The sequence below is a fragment of the Littorina saxatilis genome, linkage group LG6 (assembly GCF_037325665.1).
Source record: "Littorina saxatilis isolate snail1 linkage group LG6, US_GU_Lsax_2.0, whole genome shotgun sequence".
Taxonomy (NCBI): domain Eukaryota; kingdom Metazoa; phylum Mollusca; class Gastropoda; order Littorinimorpha; family Littorinidae; genus Littorina; species Littorina saxatilis.
The window spans coordinates 109,814-134,000 of record NC_090250.1 but is presented as its reverse complement, the minus strand read 5'-3'; positions in this window follow the sequence as shown (position 1 = coordinate 134,000).

Genomic DNA, 24,187 nt, shown 5'->3' with positions numbered 1-24,187 from the left:
TTTGTCATGTCTATTCTTGTCTCTCTGTATCTTCTGCCTTTCCAGTTTTGTCTTGTCTATTCTTGTCTCTCTGTATCTATTACTTGTCCAGTTTTGTCATGTCTATTCTTGTCTCTCTGTATCTTCTGCCTTTCCAGTTTTGTCATGTCTATTCTTGTCTCTCTGTATCTATTACTTGTTCAGTTTTGTCATGTCTATTCTTGTCTCTCTGTATCATCTACCTGTCCAGTTTTGTCATGTCTATTCTTGTCTCTCTGTATCTTCTGCCTTTCCAGTTTTGTCTTGTCTATTCTTGCCTCCCTGTATCATTCTATTACTTGTCCAGTTTTGTCTTGTCTATTCCTGTCTGTCTATATCATTTACCAGTCCAGTTGTGTCTTGTCTATTCTTGTCTCTCTGTATTTTCTACCTCATTACCTGTCAAGTTTTGTAGTTACGCCTTTTTTCCCGTGTTGGTTGTGGGGGTGGTGGTTTGGGTGAGAGGGGGTGCAGGAGGGAGGGGGGAGGGGGCAGGGGGGGGGGGGGGGGGTCAGTGCTTGGTGGATGAAATGTGCAAGAACTGACGCGATGTGTACGCGGCTCGTATACTCTTTCACAAAACGGCACATTGCTTTTGGAACGCTAACCGTCTATAGTCGGGCGGTTTCGTGTTTTCGTTTAAAACGCCAATCTGCAAGTAACAATACCAACAACAACACTGACATTACCCCAGAAAAACAAAGTCAGGAAAAGATCTTGCTCAGAAAAGAAAAACAAAACGGGATGGGCCACTTATATCCCTTTTTGAATCTCATCAGTTTAACTAATTTTGAAAGATCATGGGCTTAATATTAAATCTACGGAACTTATACAAGTGTGATGTATAAGTGATAAGTGTCCATTTTCAAGGCGAAAAGCTTATGAACCTGTGAAACTATGAAACTAAAACTATGAAACTATAACTATGAAACTAAAACTATAAAACTAAAAAGGCACAATAAGCAACAAGCAGAGTTGGAGAAAAAAATTACAAAATTACAAGATCCAAAGTGACTCACCAACAATGAAGGTACTCCGAAAGCGTCCGTCCGTTCACCTTAAGACGTAGAATGCATCACCCTATCACTGTACATCACTGTACATCACTGTACATCACTGCTGTTCCATCATCGACATCAAACAACCAACAACCAACACACACACACGCACCGTAAACATTACTGTCCGCGTTTTTACCATCTCAAAACTGTTCAATGGTATGTGTCGATTGCCGGCCGGCGCACCGACATTCAGTGATTGACACACAAACGGGCACACACAGACACACACAACCACGTGTCGCCTGGTGACTGCAGCCAGCTGCCAGCTCTCAGTGTGTCTCCGTCGAAAAAGTCACCGAGTCTAATTCTTTCGCTTTTTGGGATCACAGCCGTTTCAGTGTTGCACTAAGAACAAAATGTGACATGAGATTCTTCCGTGTGATTGTGCGAGCATCACACCAAAAAACAAACCACTTTAACTCATACGGACATCACGATCAAAACATACACACATACACGCACGCACGCACGCACGCGAGCACGCTCGCATGCACACGCACGAGCACACACACTGACACACACACACCGTGGCACACACACATATACGCACGCACGCACGCCGACACACACACACGACACACACACACACACACACACACACACACGCACACACACACACACACACACACACACACACACAAACTGACACACACACACGGAAATAATCACATGTTACATCTGTTCTTCTAATTATGAAGAAATGCTGTTATCCCTGTACGGCAATAGACTTGAAGAATTTTACTATAACATAGCCCCCCCAAAAAAGCTTAAAATGCTGCAGACTCTTAACGGACAAAGGCTACCGAAACACTGCATTATAATGCAATTGTTTGTTTGTTTTGCTTAACGCCAAGCCGACCACGAAGGGCCATATCAGGGCGGTGCTGCTTTGACATATAACGTGCGCCACACACAAGACAGAAGTCGCAGCACAGGCTTCATGTCTCACCCAGTCACATTATTCTGACACCGGACCAACCAGTCCTAGCACTAACCCCATAATGCCAGACGCCAGGCGGAGCAGCCACTAGATTGCCAATTTTAAAGTCTTAGGTATGACCCGGCCGGGGTTCGAACCCACGACCTCCCGATCACGGGGCGGACGCCTTACCACTATGATGTGCTCCTTTGTTGTATGATAGATTCCATGGCTTTGTAAAACATGAATGTGAATAAATCACTGTTAACACATAGAATGCTCTACTGTGACGGCTGTTGCCCTCACACAAGTCTCGCCGGCAAAGGATGCTAAAACACGCGATAAATAATTCTTAGTACATTTTGCATCATTCGAGCGTAGCCTGGAATATCTTTGGCCCAACGGCTGGTGCGCTCGAACTAGTCAGAGCATAACTGCTAGCTTAGACCACTCACATCATCACTGCTCACCGTCTTAGACCAGTCGGCACAGAACAACTGCTCACTTAGACCAGTCACAGCATCACAAAGACCGGTCACAGCATCACTGCACGCTCAGACAGGTCACAGCAGCATCATTGCACGCTCAGACCAGTCACAGCATCACTAAGACCAATCACAGCATCACTGCACGCGCAGACAGGTCACAGCATCACTAAGACCAGTCACAGCATCATTGCACGCTCAGACCAGTCACAGCATATCAGTCACAGCATCACTAAGACCAATCACAGCATCACTGCACGCTCAGACAAGTCACAGCATATCAGTCACAGCATCACTAAGACCAGTCACAGCATCACTAAGACCAGTCACAGCATCATTGCACGCTCAGATCAGTCACAACATCACTGCTCGCCTCTCAGACCAGTCACAGCATCATTGTACAGTATTGCGAACGCTGGTCAGTCACAGATTTGTCTTCACACAAAAGCAGACGCTGGCGACATCACTCCATCTTTCACACACGACCGGCATAACTAAAGAGACATAGCCTCACGTATCTGTGCAAGCCATCATCGCCATCGACACAGCAGCAATGTGGGCCAAGACCTATTCCGGTCTCTTCTCCACTTCTTCCGCCTTTTTCTATGGTTTTTTCAAGGCTGAAGCTGCGAGCCAAATGCATGAAATTCTCCAGTCAAAGCACTTAGAAAATGTGGGTGGTGGTGGGTGTGTGTGTAATGGTTTCAACAGCAGCGGGCTTTCCAGTGCCAAAAATACGCCTGCGCGGAACGCTCGCGGTACGCGTGTTGCGTTTGGTTCCTCTCTCTCTCGCCCCCCCGCCCCCCTCCCCGATGTCTCCCTCTCTGGCACTGTCTGGCACTGTCTGTGACTCGCGCGCTCGTTCTCTCTCTCTCACACACACACACACACGACCCCCGCAGGCTCCCGCCAAAATTGGGCTCGACTCATGATTTTAAAGAGTGGAGCGTCAGTGCGTGCTGAAAATGTTGCTATGGTAACGGATTCTTCAAAATGCCGGCGTGCTTGGTGGTTCGCTTTGTGTCTGTGATTACAACACCAACACGCACACTGCCACACACACACACACACACACACACACACACACACACACACACAAAGAAGGAACGAAAGACAAAAAGTGAAATTCTTGAGGTTTTTTGTTATCATACTTGCAGCTGCTGTAGTCTTGCTTCCTTCTGCCTTTACACGGCAGTGTAGATTATAGACTGAACGCCAGCTGTACTACAACTCGGCCAAAACCATCATGTAAACCATCATGAAAACGATCATTTAAACCTTAATGTAAAAGATAATGTAAACCATCATAATATACGCTTCAAAATAAGTTAAGAACCGGTTGAAAAAAACGTATCCAGTCTTTAAAAGAAATGCCAAAAAATTTAACATCGACATAGTAATTAAAAATTAATGTGTTTGAATTCACCAATGAACAGTGAGTCTTGATCTAGAACACTTTTTGGCAGGCAGAGTTATTCCTCTTTGTGGGACTTGCCGAAAGTTTTTGCATTTTTGACAAAAGTTTTTGTGTGTTTTTGTATAGCCCCATAAAATTTGCGGAACGCATGCCAGGGCTAAAGGTTGTGATGCACGTGCTACAACAAGGTCCTGGCCATGAACGTCGCTCATTAGCTTGTGTTTAAAAGCTGACACGCTGACACCATTATGCACAGTAGCAACATGCCCCCACGAAGAAAACTGAGCGATTTGGATAGAGGAAAGGCACCATCAGACTGAGACAGAGATTCCAAGCAACTGGAAGAGTGCAGGAGCCGGACAACATTCTGGCCGGCCCAGAGTCATTGCCACACAAGAGAGGATCGCTTCATCCAGAGGCAGCTAGGCCATGCAACAAAGAATGGCTACTGCAAACAACTTTAGGCAACGCCTACAAGCTACCACCAACACTGTTGTTAGTGGTCAGACGATCCGAAACCGCTTACACACCTCCGTGAGGGGTTTGGCTGCCAGCGCGATGAAGATAAAGAGGGTAATGTTTATAAATAAAATACTGTTTAAACCAAGATAAAGAGGGAACATTTTCTCTGCCCGCGCGGCAGCAAGCAGGATGTCTCTGAACTGCACACAACTTTGACTTGCGTGCAAGGCGTCCAGTCCGAAGAACAACCCTGACTGCTAATCACCGAGCAGCTCGCCGATCCTGATGCACTCAGCATGTGAGGTGACAACGTCAGCAGTGGGCTCGGGTGTCGTTTACACATGAGTCCCGCTTCTGTTTGGAACCTGCCGAGTCTGGAGACGTCGCGGAAAGCGCTTCGCAGATGGCGCTGTTCTGGAACGACAGCGTTTTGGCGGAGGCTCTGTGATGGTCTGGGGAGAAAATAAAAAAACAAGAAAGGTAAGTTGTTGGAACGTTGTTATTGACAAAAATACGTTACAATCACAAATGTATCGACCCAACGGTCTTCAGTTTTAAGTGAACAGACAAACAATTAGTGACAAAAAACTTAGAAAATGATGAAGATGGCATGATGTATTACGCACACAGAAGAACAAAACAAACAAGAGGGTTGCAGTCAGGCAAGATGAGCAAATCCAAAAACAAAGAGACTGCCAACGTCTGATCTGGGGAGGGATCAGCACACGTCAAAGGACACCTCTGTACCATGCAGTGGGCAACTTGATCCCTGTCCGCTACCAGAATGAGATCCTGCAACCTCTGGTCGTTCCAGCTCTCCAAGTGATCGGCCCTAATGCGACTCTTCAGGATGACAACGCGCCTGTGTGCCCCTGTGGAGAAGCAGAACAAGACACAGCCCACGTCCTACAGGACTGCAAGAACCTCAAGCCCTAGAGGACAGAGACTTGGCCCAGGTCGACGACCCTTCAAGACAAGCTGCACGGTCTCGTGGAAGCTCTACAAAAGACCACCAGCTTCATAGCAGAGCTGGACTCCAAGTGTAAAGGCGAACGACAAGAAGAAGACAACGCGCCTCCCCATCGCTCTGGAGCTGAAAACAACTTCCTCCAGCACGGCATGTGGGACGAGCTGTGTCGTCTGGTTCAGCAGCACCATGCACCCTCCTCCTGCGCATGCTAATCTTGGTCAACTGCTGCAATGGCTCCAGCAAGAGTGGAATGCAGTTCCCAGAATCAAACAACAAGATAGGTAAGCTGTTGGAACGTTGTTATTGACAAAATTACACTGTTTTTGTTTTTAAACTAAGTTGTTTTTGGATTTGCGGTTCCCAGAGCATTCCTTTGCAACCTAATCCACTCCATGCGCCAACGATGTGTTGAATGCCTGGCACACAACGGAGGGCACACGCGTTATTGACACTGTTTCACGTTGTTGTGCAATCCATTTTCGAGGGTTGTCACGTTTGACACACTCTAGCTAAATTTTCGCTGCCGCGTTCGATCTTTTCTTTGTGTTTTATTACTACTTGGTTGTTCAATAAAATATTTTTTGAAAAAATGAAAACATTGTGTCATGTCAGTTTTGTGTGGCATGCTTGTGAAAAAGTGGTCCTTAACGTTTTGTTAATGGTATACACCTTCAGTAGAGGGGACACTTATAAGATGTGTGGTAGCTTAATGTCTAACTGTCTTCTGCAATAGAAGGGACACTATAAGATGTGTGGTGTATGACTGTCTTTTGCAGAAGAGGGGACACTATAAGATGTGTGGTGTCTGAGTGTCGTTTGCAGTCGAGGGGACAATATTCTTTTGCAGAAGAGCGGACACTATAAAATGTGTGATCACGTCCTGACTGTCATGTCACGCACGCACGAACACACGCAAGCAAGCACACACGCACGCACGAACGATCTACCGATCCACACAAATGGTAATCACGAACACGTTTACTTCCTTGTCTGTCCATATGTGTTGTGATTCGGCAACATTTGTAACGATTCAGTTGTTTAAAACAGAATAATAGTGGCTTACTCAAGCAGAAACAATTCAACACTTTCCATTTGATGTCATTAACATGATTGCTATCAAATTTAATTCATTGTTCTGCAGGCAATTCTGTTTTATTGTTGAGTGCATCAACGGAACTAGGCGACTGTAACTCTATAATTGACCCCCTATCCCCTTACCTATCCCTTCCACCTCTTCCCACCCATAACCCCCTATCCTATCCCCTTTCCTCCCCCTCTTACCACCCATAACCCCCTACCTCCCAATCCCCTTAATCCTCAAACCACCCTTAAGGAAGGGAGGGGAGGGAGGGAGAGGGGGGGGGGGGGAAGGGAGAGAAGTAGTAAAATTAATATTAAAAGTCCTACGGTTTTTAGCCATTAAGGACTTGAGTGTTTGTCCGCGTTTTGTGAGGGAGAGAATAAGAAGAGGGGAGTTAAGTACCCCTACCACTTCCTCGCCCTTACCTCCCCTTAATCCTCATGTGAAGGGTATAGTGCGGGGGGGGGGGGGGGGGGGGGCAGGGTTATAGGGAAGAGCCGTATGAGGTCCCCCTCTCTTTTCCCATTCCATTGACCGTTTCTAACCAAAAGAATTACACCACTTCAAAACACTTTCACAAATGTAAGCTAGTCTCTGAACAAACAAATTACAAAAAACACCCACGTTTCGTAGAATTAAATCAACTAATACACTTTGTTGTAATGTTTTAATTATTTTTAATTTTATCTATTCGATGAAACTTCCAAATAAAAGTGAAACAAGTCGCGTAAGGCGAAAATACAATATTTAGTCAAGTAGCTGTCGAACTCACAGAATGAAACGCAATGCCATTTTACTCGTAGCATCGTCAGTCCACCGCTCATGGCAAAGGCAGTGAAATTGACAAGAAGAGCGGGGTAGTAGTTGCGCTAAGAAGGATAGCACGCTTTTCTGTACCTCTCTTTGTTTTAACTTTCTGAGCGTGTTTTTAATCCAAACATATCATATCTATATGTTTTTGGAATCAGGAACCGACAAGGAATAAGATGAAAGTGTTTTTAAATTGATTTGGACAATTTAATTTTGATAATAATTTTTATATATTTAATTTTCAGAGCTTGTTTTTAATCCGAATATAACATATTTATATGTTTTTGGAATCAGCAAATGATGGAGAATAAGATGAACGTAAATTTGGATCGTTTTATAAATTTTTATTTTTTTTTACAATTTTCAGATTTTTAATGACCAAAGTCATTAATTAATTTTTAAGCCACCAAGCTGAAATGCAATACCGAACCCCGGGCTTCGTCGAAGATTACTTGACCAAAATTTCAACCAATTTGGTTGAAAAATGAGGGCGTGACAGTGCCGCCTCAACTTTCACGAAAAGCCGGATATGACGTCATCAAAGACATTTATCAAAAAAATGAAAAAAACGTATGGGGATTTCATACCCAGGAACTCTCATGTCAAATTTCATAAAGATCGGTCCAGTAGTTTAGTCTGAATCGCTCTACACACACACACACACACACACACACACACACGCACGCACGCACGCACATACACCACGACCCTCGTTTCGATTCCCCCTCGATGTTAAAATATTTAGTCAAAACTTGACTAAATATAAAAATGTGTAATGTTCAACCTATTTTTGTGGGGCACGAGTACATAGAAGTACAAAAATACTCATCGTGCTCAACTGGTGAACTCTTCTCATATCATTCGAAAGCATGCGTGATCTCCGTAAACCCACCAGCGACCTTCCGTTGTGAACACTTGTGCTTTTGTGGAGCTACCAACTGAAAAATAACATCCTAGTGAATTTAATTTAGGTACGTAGAGTTTTGCTTTGTTGCTGTTATTTTTAGTAGAGAAAGTTTAGGTTCTCAATTTTGTTTCTCCCTGTGTGTGTGAGAGAGTGTGTTTGGAATTGGGGTGTTTCGTGTCTGGTCTGGTTAGGATGTGGTGCCCTTCCTCTGTCTGTCTGTCTGTCTGTCTGTCTGTCTCTCGCTCTCATTTTCTCTCTCATTCTCTCGATCTCCGAGGCTCTTTTTCTCGATCTCTCTATGTGTCTCCAGCAGTCTCTGTGCATGTGTGTGTCTCTCTTGGTCTCAGTTCTTCTTCTTCAAAATAGTGTCACAACGATAGTGGAGATGGAACAACCTTCTCATTGTTTGACTGTTTAATCAGTAACTGTTGCTGTCTGGTATCACCTGTCGGCCTAGTCAACCTCTCAAAGTCTCCGAGTTCGTGTATGGATTTGGGGAGAGGGGAGTCGGTGGGGTTGACTGGGGGTGGACTGAGGTCGGGGTGGTATTTCTGTATGTGTGTGTGTGCGTGTGTGTGCCTGCGTCTGTTTATGTGTGTGTGTTTGTGTGTGTGTGTGTGTCTGTGTGTGTGTGTGTGTGTGTGTGTGTGTGTGTGTGTGTGTGTGTGTGTGATGTTTGGTCTTCACTGGTCCATACTTGGCGCCCAGGCTTCTAATATGGACTATTCGTGAATATTTCTGAATGTAATTATAATTTTTTTACTGAATGTCTATCAAAGGTTATTCGCTCTAATTAGGCTAACGGTTAACCAAAACAAGAAGTACTACCCAACACAAAAGGCAACTTCTTCGCAAGAAAACAAGCTATAGTTATCTGAAAAAAACTAAAAATAGTCCATGTCAGGCAACCTCCCCCAAGCATGACGTGTTTTTTTTTTTATTAAGACAAAGGGAAGATGTTCTTTCGTGGAATAAATAGAGAATACTACGAGGCTTGCGTACACAAGTTTTTATTTTTATTATTGAACTGCGAGCGAAAGCGAGCTTTTCAATATTTCAATATTTGAAAAAGCAACGAGTGTAAAGCTGGTAAGACACAGCAAGCCATCTAGTATTCTGTTTATCCTACATACTGTACGTACTGTACTCACAACGTCCCGCAGTCCCCGAGGCGTCCAAATTGAGGACGCTTCTTTTGGAACCTCGATCTCTTCCAAAGGCTTGTGCAATCTTTGACGTCAAAACAACTTAAAAGAGATGTCAGTCTAGAAAGTAAAGCGTGACGTGTAAGTTCTAAAGATTCTACAAGGGGAAAGAGCCGGCGCAAAAGTGTTTCCAGAATGACGTTTATCTCGGTGACTTTGGCATTATAAGCAGTGGAAAAGCAGGTCCCTGCAAGACTTGTTTGACACGACCTCAGTTTACATGATATACACACGTGTGGTTTTAACAATAAAATTATTGTTATTTCATGAGTGGTCTCTCTCACGTATGTAGGATAATATTCCTTCCTACTTTCATCAATGTATGCATAGAACACGAACATTAATTTCGTTTCTTCAGTATTTTTCAGTGACAGAAGAATACTTTTTACAAGACAAAACATTCCAGTTGCTTATACATTTCTCAGAGTCATCATTGTAAGCTAACGCCCTTCATTGGTTAACATTGTTAAGAAAATACAAATAATAAAAAAGAAACATCTCTAATGTATAAGAGATTTAATAGAACATTCACAGTGCCACATAACGTCACGCGCTTTTGGCAGAACTTTAGGTTTTGGTTGCATCAAGAAATACAAGGGAAGCAACTGCACACAGAATCGTGAACTTTCCGACGTTGCTGATTTCCTCCCTTCCTTAATGACAAGAACACTCACGGCAATATAGACTGTACATTACTTTAAAAACAAATACAAATAGATCAACAAGAAATTAGGATAATCAGAAATCAATAGGGCGTAATTATGTTGTTGATTTTGTTTTTCAAGGGAGGTTATAGGTGTTGTGTGCAATAAGCGGAAAGTAGTATGTTGATGACCATAAGGTTTATGATGATTTCAAGAGACACACACACAGGAAAGTTGTTTTTTCATGATAATAGAGAATTACGATCATTTGACGACACACACAGACAGAAAAGTAGTATGTTGATGACCATAGAGATAACGATCATTTCAAGAGACCAACACACCGGCAGAACGTTAGGAAGCTGTTTGACAAGACAAAGAGAACGTTGTGCAAATTAGGAATTGTGAATGTGACGTAGCAGCGCAGACGTTGTGTGCATGTTCTGAGAGACGTTGTGTGCATGTTCTGAGAGACGTTGTGTGCATGTTCTGAGAGACGTTGTGTGAATGTTCTGAGAGACGTTGTGTGCATGTTCTGAGAGACGTTGTGTGAATGTTCGGAGAGACGTTGTTGGTTGGGGCCTGCTCTGGTACGTGAATGCAGGAAACATTGATTGTAATCATGTTGACTATATACTGGTGAAAAGAGTGATTGTAATCATGCTGACTGGTGAAAAGAGTGATTGTAATCATGCTGACTGGTGGAAAGAGTGTTTGTAATCATGCTGACTGGTGGAAAGAGTGATTGTAATCATGCTGACTGGTGGAAAGAGTGATTGTAATCATGCTGACTGGTTGAAAGAGTGATTGTAATCATGCTGAATGGTGAAAAGAGTGATTGTAATCATGCTGACTGGTGAAAAGAGTGATTGTAATCATGCTGAATATTGACTGGTTGAAAGAGTGTTTGTAATCACGCTGACTGGTTGAAAGAGTGTTTGTAATCATGCTGACTGGTGGAAAGAGTGATTGTAATCATGCTGAATGGTGGAAAGAGTGTTTGTAATCATGCTGAATGGTGGAAAGAGTGTTTGTAATCATGCTGACTGGTGGAAAGAGTGTTTGTAATCATGCTGACTGGTGGAAAGAGTGATTGTAATCATGCTGACTGGTGGAAAGAGTGATTGTAATCATGCTGAATATTGACTGGTGGAAAGAGTGTTTGTAATCATGCTGACTGGTGGAAAGAGTGATTGTAATCATGCTGACTGGTGGAAAGAGTGTTTGTAATCATGCTGACTGGTGGAAAGACTGTTTGTAATCATGCTGACTGGTGGAAAGACTGTTTGTAATCATGCTGACTGGTGGAAAGAGTGATTGTAATCATGCTGACTGGTGGAAAGACTGTTTGTAATCATGCTGACTGGTGGAAAGACTGTTTGTAATCATGCTGACTGGTGGAAAGAGTGTTTGTAATCATGCTGAATATAGACTGGTGGAAAGAGTGTTTGTAATCATGCTGAATATAGACTGGTGGAAAGAGTGATTGTAATCATGTTGACTGGTGGAAAGAGTGATTGTAATCATGCTGAATATTGACTGGTGGAAAGAGTGATTGTAATCATGCTGAATATTGACTGGTGGAAAGAGTGTTTGTAATCATGCTGACTGGTGGAAAGAGTGATTGTAATCATGCTGAATATTGACTGGTGGAAAGAGTGTTTGTAATAATGCTGACTGGTTGAAAGAGTGATTGTAATCATGCTGACTGGTGGAAAGAGTGTTTGTAATCATGCTGACTGGTGGAAAGAGTGATTGTAATCATGCTGACTGGTTGAAAGAGTGATTGTAATCATGCTGAATATTGACTGGTGGAAAGAGTGTTTGTAATCATGCTGACTGGTGGATGCTGACTGGTGGAAAGAGTTATTGTAATCATGCTGACTGGTTGAAAGAGTGTTTGTAATCATGCTGACTGGTGGAAAGAGTGATTGTAATCATGCTGACTGGTGGAAAGAGTGTTTGTAATCATGCTGACTGGTGGAAAGAGTGATTGTAATCATGCTGAATATTGACTGGTTGAAAGAGTGATTGTAATCATGCTGACTGGTGGAAAGAGTGTTTGTAATCATGCTGACTGGTGGAAAGAATAATTGTAATCATGCTGACTGGTGGAAAGAGTGTTTGTAATCATGCTGACTGGTGGAAAGAGTGATTGTAATCATGCTGACTGGTGGAAAGAGTGTTTGTAATCATGCTGACTGGTTGAAAGAGTGATTGTAATCATGCTGAATATTGACTGGTGGAAAGAGTGTTTGTAATCATGCTGACTGGTGGAAAGAATAATTGTAATCATGCTGACTGGTGGAAAGAATAATTGTAATCATGCTGACTGGTGGAAAGAGTGTTTGTAATCATGCTGACTGGTGGAAAGAGTGATTGTAATCATGCTGACTTGTGGAAAGAGTGTTTGTAATCATGCTGACTGGTGGAAAGACTGTTTGTAATCATGCTGACTGGTGGAAAGAGTGTTTGTAATCATGCTGACTAGTTGAAAGAGTGATTGTAATCATGCTGACTGGTGGAAAGAGTGTTTGTAATCATGCTGACTGGTGGAAAGAGTGATTGTAATCATGCTGACTGGTGGAAAGAGTGTTTGTAATCATGCTGACTGGTGGAAAGAGTGATTGTAATCATGCTGACTGGTGGAAAGAGTGTTTGTAATCACGCTGACTGGTGGAAAGAGTGTTTGTAATCATGCTGACTGGTGGAAAGAGTGATTGTAATCATGCTGACTGGTGGAAAGAGTGATTGTAATCATGTTGACTCTATACTCATGCTGACTGGTTGAAAGAGTGTTTGTAATCATGCTGAATATTGACTGGTGGAAAGAGTGTTTGTAATCATGCTGACTGGTGGAAAGAGTGTTTGTAATCATGCTGACTGGTGGAAAGAGTGTTTGTAATCATGCTGACTGGTGGAAAGAGTGTTTGTAATCATGCTGACTGGTGGAAAGAGTGATTGTAATCATGCTGACTGATGGAAAGAGTGTTTGTAATCATGCTGACTGGTGGAAAGAATAATTGTAATCATGCTGACTGGTGGAAAGAATAATTGTAATCATGCTGACTGGTGGAAAGAGTGTTTGTAATCATGCTGACTGGTGGAAAGAGTGTTTGTAATTATGCTGACTGGTGGAAAGAGTGTTTGTAATCATGCTGACTGGTGGAAAGAGTGTTTGTAATCATGCTGACTGATGGAAAGAGTGTTTGTAATCATGCTGACTGGTGGAAAGAGTGTTTGTAATCATGCTGACTGATGGAAAGAGTGTTTGTAATCATGCTGACTGATGGAAAGAGTGTTTGTAATCATGCTGACTGGTGGAAAGAATAATTGTAATCATGCTGACTGGTGGAAAGAATAATTGTAATTATGCTGACTGGTGGAAAGAGTGTTTGTAATCATGCTGACTGGTGGAAAGAGTGATTGTAATCATGCTGACTGGTTGAAAGAGTGATTGTAATCATGCTGACTGGTGGAAAGAGTGTTTGTTATTATGCTGACTGATGGAAAGAGTGTTTGTAATCATGCTGACTGATGGAAAGAGTGTTTGTAATCATGCTGACTGATGGAAAGAGTGTTTGTAATCATGCTGACTGGTGGAAAGAATAATTGTAATCATGCTGACTGGTGGAAAGAATAATTGTAATCATGCTGACTGGTGGAAAGAGTGTTTGTAATCATGCTGACTGGTGGAAAGAGTGATTGTAATCATGCTGACTGGTGAAAAGAGTGATTGTAATCATGCTGACTGGTGGAAAGAGTGTTTGTAATCATGCTGAATGGTGGAAAGAGTGTTTGTAATCATGCTGACTGATGGAAAGAGTGTTTGTAATCATGCTGACTGATGGAAAGAGTGTTTGTAATCATGCTGACTGGTGGAAAGAATAATTGTAATCATGCTGACTGGTGGAAAGAATAATTGTAATCACGCTGACTGGTGGAAAGAGTGTTTGTAATCATGCTGACTGGTGGAAAGAGTGATTGTAATCATGCTGACTGGTGGAAAGAGTGATTGTAATCATGTTGACTGGTGGAAAGAGTGTTTGTTATCATGCTGACTGGTGGAAAGAGTGTTTGTAATCATGCTGACTGGTTGAAAGAGAGTTTGTAATCATGCTGACTGGTGAAAAGAGTGTTTGTAATCATGCTGACTGGTGGAAAGAGTGTGTGTAATCATGCTGACTGGTGGAAAGAGTGTTTGTAATCATGCTGACTGGTGGAAAGAGTGTTTGTTATCATGCTGACTGGTGGAAAGAGTGTTTGTAATCATGCTGACTGGTGAAAAGAGTGTTTGTAATCATGCTGACTGGTGGAAAGAGTGTGTGTAATCATGCTGACTGGTGAAAAGAGTGTTTGTAATCATGCTGACTGGTGGAAAGAGTGTGTGTAATCATGCTGACTGGTGGAAAGAGTGTTTGTAATCATGCTGACTGGTGGAAAGAGTGTTTGTAATCATGCTGACTGGTGGAAAGAGTGTTTGTAATCATGCTGACTGGTGGAAAGAGTGTTTGTAATCATGCTGACTGGTGAAAAGAGTGATTGTAATCATGCTGACTGGTGGAAAGAGTGTTTGTAATCATGCTGAATATTGACTGGTGGAAAGAGTGATTGTAATCATGCTGACTGGTGGAAAGAGTGATTGTAATCATGCTGACTGGTGGAAAGAGTGATTGTAATCATGCTGACTGGTGGAAAGAGTGATTGTAATCATGTTGACTCTATACTCATGCTGACTGGTTGAAAGAGTGTTTGTAATCATGCTGAATATTGACTGGTGGAAAGAGTGATTGTAATCATGCTGACTGGTGGAAAGACTGTTTGTAATCATGCTGACTGGTGGAAAGACTGTTTGTAATCATGCTGACTGGTGGATGCTGACTGGTGGAAAGAGTGATTGTAATCATGCTGAATATTGACTGGTTGAAAGAGTGATTGTAATCATGCTGACTGGTGGAAAGAGTGATTGTAATCATGCTGAATATTGACTGGTGGAAATTAAGACTGTTTGTAATCCTGCTGACTGGTGGAAAGAGTGATTGTAATCATGCTGAGTATATGCTGGTGGAAAGACTGTTTGTAATCATGCTGAATATATACTGGTGGAAAGACTGTTTGTAATCATGCTGACTGGTGGAAAGAGTGATTGTAATCATGCTGAATATATGCTGGTGGAAAGACTGTTTGTAATCATGCTGAATATATACTGGTGGAAAGACTGTTTGTAATCATTCTGACTGGTGGAAAGAGTGATTGTAATCATGCTGAATATATGCTGGTGGAAAGACTGTTTGTAATCATGCTGAATATTTACTGGTGGAAAGACTGTTTGTAATCATGCTGACTCGTGGAAAGAGTGATTGTAATCATGCTGAATATATATACTGGTGGAAAGACTGTTTGAAATCATGCTGAATATATACTGGTGGAAAGACTGTTTGTAATCATGCTGAATATTGACTGATGGGAAGATGTTTTGTTATCATGCTGAATATATACTGGTGTATGGGTTCTCCTTTGAGGGGGTCGCTTAATTTTAACTTTGTTTTCCTCAATTTTGTTAACGTTTTATGAGATGAGTAAAAGTCAACTTCAATTGCATCCAAGAAGCTGTATAAGCACTGCATTGAAAAAAAATTTCATTGAGTTTTTATAGGTAAATTAAACTCGCGTGTCACGTACATATGTCAACACAAAACGGGAATGGTCATACCCTTGCTCATTGTACAGAAAGCTACTTTATAGCAGAAGTTTATCTTAAACAGAAATTAGTTGATTTGAAGAGTTCAGATATTCAACAGCACCACACAACATTTAAAACTTGAATCAGCTGAGACGAGCAACGGTAAGAAAACAACGGACCTGAACTGACTGTTACGCACGTTTCATACGGTGTCACATCCTAAAACATGCGTTTATTTTGTTTTCACACAAATCCACTCTGTCGGATGGGGGAAAGGACTTCTGCCTTAAAGAGCTCATTACTGTATATATTGAGATCTGAACACCAAAGCAACCATATTCAAACCTAAAATGCATATAAACCACAATGGAAATGCCGCGTCACGCGCGAAACTTGCGTTATGGGAAAATGATATGTAGATATATAGAGAATACTACATGGCTTGCTGTGTCGTACCAGATTTACACGATTTTTTTTTTATATATTGAACTGCGAGCGAAAGCGAGCTGTTCACTATTCAAAAAAGCAACAAGTGTAAATCTGGCACGACACAGCAAGCCATGCAGTATTCTGTTTATCCTACATACTGTACTTACGTGTATTTTACTTTATTCCCCCCTCTGCTTCTTTACCTCTGTAAACTTGTAGAGCTAGTTATTTTTCGATAATGACCCAGCAACCAAACAAATAACGAGCCAGCAACAGCCTGAACCCTCGATAGTGCAATGGGTTGAGAAGCTGTTCTGTTTTGGTACTACTTTAGCGACTGAAAAGTTCCGAACGCTCTATACGTACGAAATATACATCTCTGGAACAAACAATACAAACATACCGCATTTAAATTAACAACTACAGGCCTGAACACATGAATCTCCATATAAAATCCATGAGTTAGGTTGTTTTCTGAATCTAGATCTGCCGTGCACAAACCGTTCATCACAAGCAAATTCCCAAGGCAAGTAACTCATACTCTAGCCGACAAGAGTAGTTCCCCTTCTTTTAACGCAGTTTCTTCGACAACACTGACTGCAATCCGACGGTCAGTTTTCAACAATATTTCATTTTATAAACAGATCACACGCAACCAAATGCACACATCTCATCAATTTAAACAACATAAAGCGGTTTCATACACTATTTTCCCCAGAAAACTGAACTTCATACAGTAATTAACGTTGGAACACGGGTGCAAAAGTTCGTCTGCTAGTCCCATTTGACGAAAGAACATTATCCTAAGCGATACTAAAACATAAACAGAACACACAATATCTGCCTTTACCGCCACAGCAGAATAACAGCATATATGTGCACTTGATTTTAGTCTAAAACAGGGAAACTGACAAGAAGTGTTAACAGAATGGAATGATTTGCACGGAACTATACAACCGCGCATTAATCGATCGCCTGCGCAGGTTGACTGGTTGAGTGATTCGGATTCGATCAAACTTTCGCACAAAAACTCCTGTTTTCTTTGAATAACTGAAGAAAGGAGGAATAAAGAGGTTACACACCTCGTCTCAGTGATTATTAAAAATAATGGTCGAAGTTGGCGGATCATGAAAAATGCGAGCTTCAGCGAGCTTTTTCATGACCTCTACGAAAATGTCCTGCATTCGAGGCAGCTAAATTGAAGACGCTTGTTTTGGAACCTCGATCTCTTCTAAAGCCTCGTGCAATCTATTACGTCAGAGCAAAAAAACGTCACTCTGAAAGTGTGGCGTGACGTGTTAGTTCTAAAAAATCATCGAGGGTAATTAGCGAGCGCAATGTGTGTTTCTATAATGACGTTTATCTTGGTGACTTTGGCATCATAAGCAGTGGAACAAGAAGAGCAAACGCTCGATCGAGTCACTTTCGCAGTTCTGAATATTATATGAGGCATCAGATGGACAGGAAGAAATTGCTATTCACAACACAATGAGTCACGTTCACATAAAATTTGAGCCCGGTCACTTTTATAGTTTCCGAGAAAAGCCCAACGTTAAGTTGTGTGTTGCCGAACAGAAAAGGCTAGTTATCTCCCTTGTTTTTCTGATAACGTTCGTAAAAGGCTACAGATGTAAATACTTTGATGTAAAGAATAATCCTACAAAGTTTCAATCACATCCGATGAACTTTGTCAAAGATATAAAATGTCTAATTTTTCCTTTGACGCTGACCTGTGACCTTGAAAAAGGTCAAAGGTCAACGAAACCATCGTTAAAGTGTAGAGGTCATTGGAGGTCACGACTAAACAAAATATGAGCCCGATCGCTTTGATAGTTTCCGAGAAAAGTCCAACGTTAAGGTGGTGTCTACGGACGGCCGGCCGGCCGGCCGGACGGCCGGCCGGCCGGCCGGACAGACTAACACTGACCGATTACATAGAGTCACTTTTTCTCAAGTGACTCAAAAACAGGTCCCTGCCAGACTTGCTTGACCTGACCACATTTACATGATATACACATGTGTGATTTGAACGATTATTATCTCACGGGTGTCTCTCTCACGTATGTAGGATAAATAGCTATTCTGATGGACACGTGGGGGAATTCGGGGACTGTGATTGGATGGTCTCACACATCCCTTTTCCGATCATCAAAGCATAATGCTACGGAAGTCGGCCATTTTTGCCAATATCCAAAAGCATATTGGCAATAACAAAGACGCATGGTTCCGGTTTCTTCCACGTGTATAAAGTACACGCATACCTCGCCAGGTTTGTTTATGTGACAAGTCGACAGACGATGCCATTTGCTTTGTGTGTGTTTTTGTTGTTGCTTTATGTACATGACATACATTACGTGTAAAATCCAGTTCTTTAACAGGCAACAAACCTTGCACATTTCCAGAAGCTGCAATCTGAAGGGACCTATCTCTGATTCTAGCAGACGATCTCTCCAATGTTTAACACAAAATCAGCAAACTCTCCTGTCACATAGAACGTCCATTGTATTGTGCAATGTTGAAATGAAGTTATCGGTCTGAAACATTTAGTCGTTTCTTCTGAGACAATCCTTGTTCTCTTATCATCTACAAATTTACCGCAGTCTTCACCACGCGAATTCCCAACAGAAGTCAGTGTTACGAGGGGGGTTTGCTGAAATTTGTTGAAGTTATAAATATTAAGAAGTGTCTGTGTGTAAATAAATATTCTATCAAAAGTGCACGTTCTATCCTGTTTACCAATTCACTCACACCACACACACAGCACTCAAGCTAGGTACAAAGACGTAAACAGATTAACTCCATTTGCCCTTGCACCTGTATTCAAATCATACATACAAAATACATCTATGACAATTCACACACAACAAACAGTCCGTTGATTTCACTGGGGAATAATAATATGTTGAGTGGTTGAGTGGAGGAAATTTTGTTCCTCAATGAAGGTGTCTTGATGTTTATCTCCTTGGATTCTTAGCGCACATGCTACTTACAGTTCAGCGGGTACATAATCTTGGCCCATGTCACGCCAGTGAAGATACACGGTAATAGTGAGATATGGAGTGGGTTACCACCTGGCCCAAGAACTCCTGCGCTGAGTTTCAACCTTGCCGTTGCATCTGTCCTTCCAGTGCAGTGATGACAAGGAGGGGATGTTCTCTTCTTCTTCTCTTCCCGCATCGGAGTGACATCCTGGCTCCAACCGGGGTGCTGTATAAAAAGTTTATACCATCATAAGTCTCTTGAAGAACACTGAAGTTTTATCCTTTCTTCCCAATTTGAATCCATGAATCCTTTTCCATAATTTTCAACCACTCAGTTTCCATGTTGATTCCAACCACTCAATTTTAGTCAAACTTCCCCATAAAATATTAATTCCACTCTTACTCAATAATACCACATTCATCCATCAACTAGCCTATGCTATTACAATATCATTTCAGCCCAATTTCCAGTTACTACATTACAAAGGAAAATACAAACATTCTTTTCCAAAATGGCTGACAACAGCTCACACATCTTCTGATCCAATTCACAACATTATTCTCAAAAATCATTTCATCAATCAAGACTACTGTACAAACACAAATCAATTAATACCTGTGTAATCACAGCAATAAATCAACCATGATTTGTCAATGCATGAGGCAAATACAGTTGGTCTCATTGCTGGTTGAGAAGCATTCTACAGATGTGTAGACTTGGACAGACACAACTTCCTTCAGTGACAATTGAGAATGTTCTGACTCACACAACATCAATCAATCAATCAATCAATAGGACGCTTATATCGCGCATATTCCGTGGGTACAGTTCTAGGCGCTCTGCAATGATGCCGTGTGAGATGAAATTTTATACGGCCAGTAGATTGCAGCCATTTCGGCGCATATTTACCTTTCACGGCCTATTATTCCAAGTCACACGGGTATAGGTAGACAATTATTAACTGTGCCTAAGCAATTTTGCCAGGAAAGACCCTTTTGTCAATCGTGGGATCTTTAACGTGCACACCCCAATGTAGTGTACACGGGGGGTGTTCGGACACCGAAGAGAGTCTGCACACAAAGTTGACTCAGAGAAATAAATTTCCGCCGAACGTGGGTTTGAACTCACGCTGACAGCGGCCAACTGAATACAAATCCAGCGCGCTACCAACTGAGCTATGTCCCCGCCCCCAACAAACATGAATATCTAAAGTTCCTCCAATTTAGTAACCTCCTCTTCCATTGGTCCATTCCAAACGAGGTAACCAATGAAAGCAGAGCTTACAATAATCAGACCATAGCAACCTCCTCCTCCATTGGTCAATTCCAAACGAGGTAACCAATGAAAGCAGAGCTTACAATAATCAGGCCACACTATTTCTTTCTTTCTTTATTTGGTGTTTAACGTCGTTTTCAACCACGAAGGTTATATCGCGACGGGGGGCCACACTATGCAAATTGAAAGTATGACAAGCAAAGCTGCACACATTTAATGAAAATGCTAAACATTAATCAGAATAAAATATGTACAAATCCATTTGTCACAGTCAGACTTTCGAACATGCAATCTACGTAGGCAAGCATGATACGTCATGACGTCATAATGATTTCCTCGCATATTGACGTAATGCTAAACATCCGGTTATCTCGAGTTTTCTCCGTAATACATGTCCGTGGGTTTTTCAATGTTCGGTTATTTCCATGGCTTCATGCGGAAAGGGAACCGTCGTCTGCAATCAACGACATGGACCATTCTGGTACTTGTTGCTGACAAAAACATGATTTTAACACAGAATGTAATGTCAGAATAGCTATATAAACGCTGAAAACACAAAAGCTGTTAATGATGTGTAGAGCGATTCAGAGAAAACTACTTAACCGTTCTTCATGAAACTTTGCATGAGAGTTTCTGGAAATAATATCCCCAGATGTTTTGTTTACATTTGTTCGATAATGTCTTTAATGACGTCATATTCGGCTTTTTCTGAAAGTCACACCCTCACTTTTTGATCAGATGTACTGAAATGTTGGTCAAACAATCATCGACGATGCACGGACGATGGGATTGCATTTCAGCTTGGAAGCTTACCAATTAAATAATGAGTTTGGTCATTAAACATTCTAAACATTCTAATTAAAATTGTAGAAATTGATCCAAAACTGAGTTCATCTTGTTCGATATAATTTTCTTGTTCCGACAAAAATATAGATATGCTATGTTTGGGTCAAAAACAAGCTCAGAAAGTTAAAATATAATGTCCCTGTTGAGCGCTGGTCATGTTCGAAGCCTCCCTTGCCTTGCTGTTTTACCTTTGTCCCCCCTTTGATCATGCAGAATATAGACTGGTGGAAAGAGTTTATGTAATCATGCTGAATATTGACTGGTGGGAAGAGTGTTTGTAATCATGTTGAATATAGACTGGGAATAGACAGGGGAGGGAACCGTAGAACTGGGTTTGAGTGCATGGTACACATAGTGCATATTCGTAACACAGTGAAACTTTGCAGAAGGTGAATCAAAGAAGTGGATATAGCTAAACAAGGTTTCAAGGTTTTATAATCGTGTTTTTTTGTCCATATGGCTTTCAAGCTTAGACAACAAACAACCACTCCAAACACACACAATGGGAATGCACTCAGACGCAGCCAAAACTGATTGATGAAAGCTTTAAAAAATTCCGACATAAGCCACTAAATTACAGTTAAAACTGTATTTTTTACATTAATCTGCGACACATACGCCATAGAAATGGCTTATTACGTAGCCGCCGCCACACCTGTTTTCTTCTCAACCGCCTCTCCAACCACCCCCCCCCCCCCCATTCCTATTCCTCCACCACAACCACACCGGAATGATTATGACAGGCTGACTTCAAGGGGCACGGGCTTACTTGTTTTCACAGAGAGAGAGAGAGAGAGAGACAGAGAGAGAGAGAGAGAGAGAGAGAGACAGAGACAGAGACAGAGAGAGACAGAGACAGACAGACAGACAGACAGACAGACAGAGATATATATATAGCGAGAGAGAGAGAGAGAGAGAGAGAGAGAGACGGACAGACAGACAGACAGACAGACAGAGAAAGAGAGAGAGTGTTTGTGTATGTGTGTGTGTGTGTGTGTGCACGTGTGTGTGTGTGTGTGTTGGTGTGTGTGTTTTGGGGAGGGGCATTTTGTGTATTCCTAATCATGTTACGGGTTGATATCCAGCAGAAAAAAAGACCATACATATGAATAATATTCAGCCAGCGATAACAGAACAAGAAAAAAACAGACGGTGAAGTTCATTTTTACATTTAGTCAAGTTTTGACTAAATGTTTTAACGTAGAGGGGGGAATCGAGACGAGGGTCGTGGTGTATGTGTGTGTGTGTGTGTGTCTGTGTGTGTGTGTGTGTGTGTAGAGCGATTCAGACTAAACTACTGGACCGATCTTTATGAAATTTGACATGAGAGTTCCTGGGTATGAAATCCCCGAATGTTTTTTTTCATTTTTTTGATAAATGTCTTTGATGACGTCATATCCGGCTTTTCGTGAAAGTTGAGGCGGCACTGTCACGCCCTCATTTTTCAACCAAATTGGTTAAATTTTGGTCAAGTAATCTTCGACGAAGCCCGGACTTCGGTATTGCATTTCAGCTTGGTGGCTTAAAAATTAACTAATGACTTTGGTCATTAAAAATCTGAAAATTGTAAAAAAAAAAAAAAAATTTATGAAACGATCCAAATTTACGTTCATCTTATTCTCCATCAATTTCTGATTCCAAAAACATATAAATATGTTATATTTGGATTAAAAACAAGCTCTGAAAATTAAATATATAAAAATTATTATCAAAATTAAATTGTCGAAATCAATTTAAAAACACTTTTATCTTATTCCTTGTCGGTTCCTGATTCCAAAAACATATAGATATGATATGTTTGTATTAAAAACACGCTCAGAAAGTTAAAACAAAGAGAGGTACAGAAAAGCGTGCTATCCTTCTTAGCGCAACTACTACCCCGCTCTTCTTGTCAATTTCACTGCCTTTGCCATGAGCGGTGGACTGACGATGCTACGAGTATACGGTCTTGCTGAAAAATGGCATTGCGTTCAGTTTCATTCTGTGAGTTCGACAGCTACTTGACTAAATGTTGTATTTTCGCCTTACGCGACTTGTTTATCTTACTGCAGTTTTTTTTAACTCCTCTGTATTATTTTTCCTTTCAAGAAAGATTTATACACCGGGAGAAAAAACAAGTCGCGTAAGGCGAAAATACAATATTTAGTCAAGTAGCTGTCGAACTCACAGAATGAAACTGAACGCAATGCAATTTTTCAGCAAGACCGTATACTCGTAGCATCGTCAGTCCACCGCTCATGGCAAAGGCAGTGAAATTGACAAGAAGAGCGGGGTAGTAGTTGCGCTAAGAAGGATAGCACGCTTTTCTGTACCACTCTTTGTTTTAACTTTCTGAGCGTGTTTTTAATCCAAACATATCATATCTATATGTTTTTGGAATCAGGAACCGACAAGGAATAAGATGAAAGTGTTTTTAAATTGATTTCGACAATTTAATTTTGATAATAATTTTTATATATTTAATTTTCAGAGCTTGTTTTTAATCCGAATATAACATATTTATATGTTTTTGGAATCAGCAAATGATGGAGAATAAGATGAACGTAAATGTGGATCGTTTTATAAATTTTTATTTTTTTTTTACAATTTTCAGATTGTTAATGACCAAAGTCATTAATTAATTTTTAAGCCACCAAGCTGAAATGCAATACCGAAGTCCGGGCTTCGTCGAAGATTACTTGACCAAAATTTCAACCAATTTGGTTGAAAAATGAGGGCGTGACAGTGCCGCCTCAACTTTCACGAAAAGCCGGATATGACGTCATCAAAGACATTTATCCAAAAAAAGAAAAAAACGTCTGGGGATTTCATACCCAGCAACTCTCATGTCAAATTTCATAAAGATCGGTCCAGTAGTTTAGTCTGAATCGCTCTACACACACACACAGACACACACACACACACACACACACACACGCACGCACGCACGCACATACACCACGACCCTCGTTTCGATTCCCCCTCTACGTTAAAACATTTAGTCAAAACTTGAC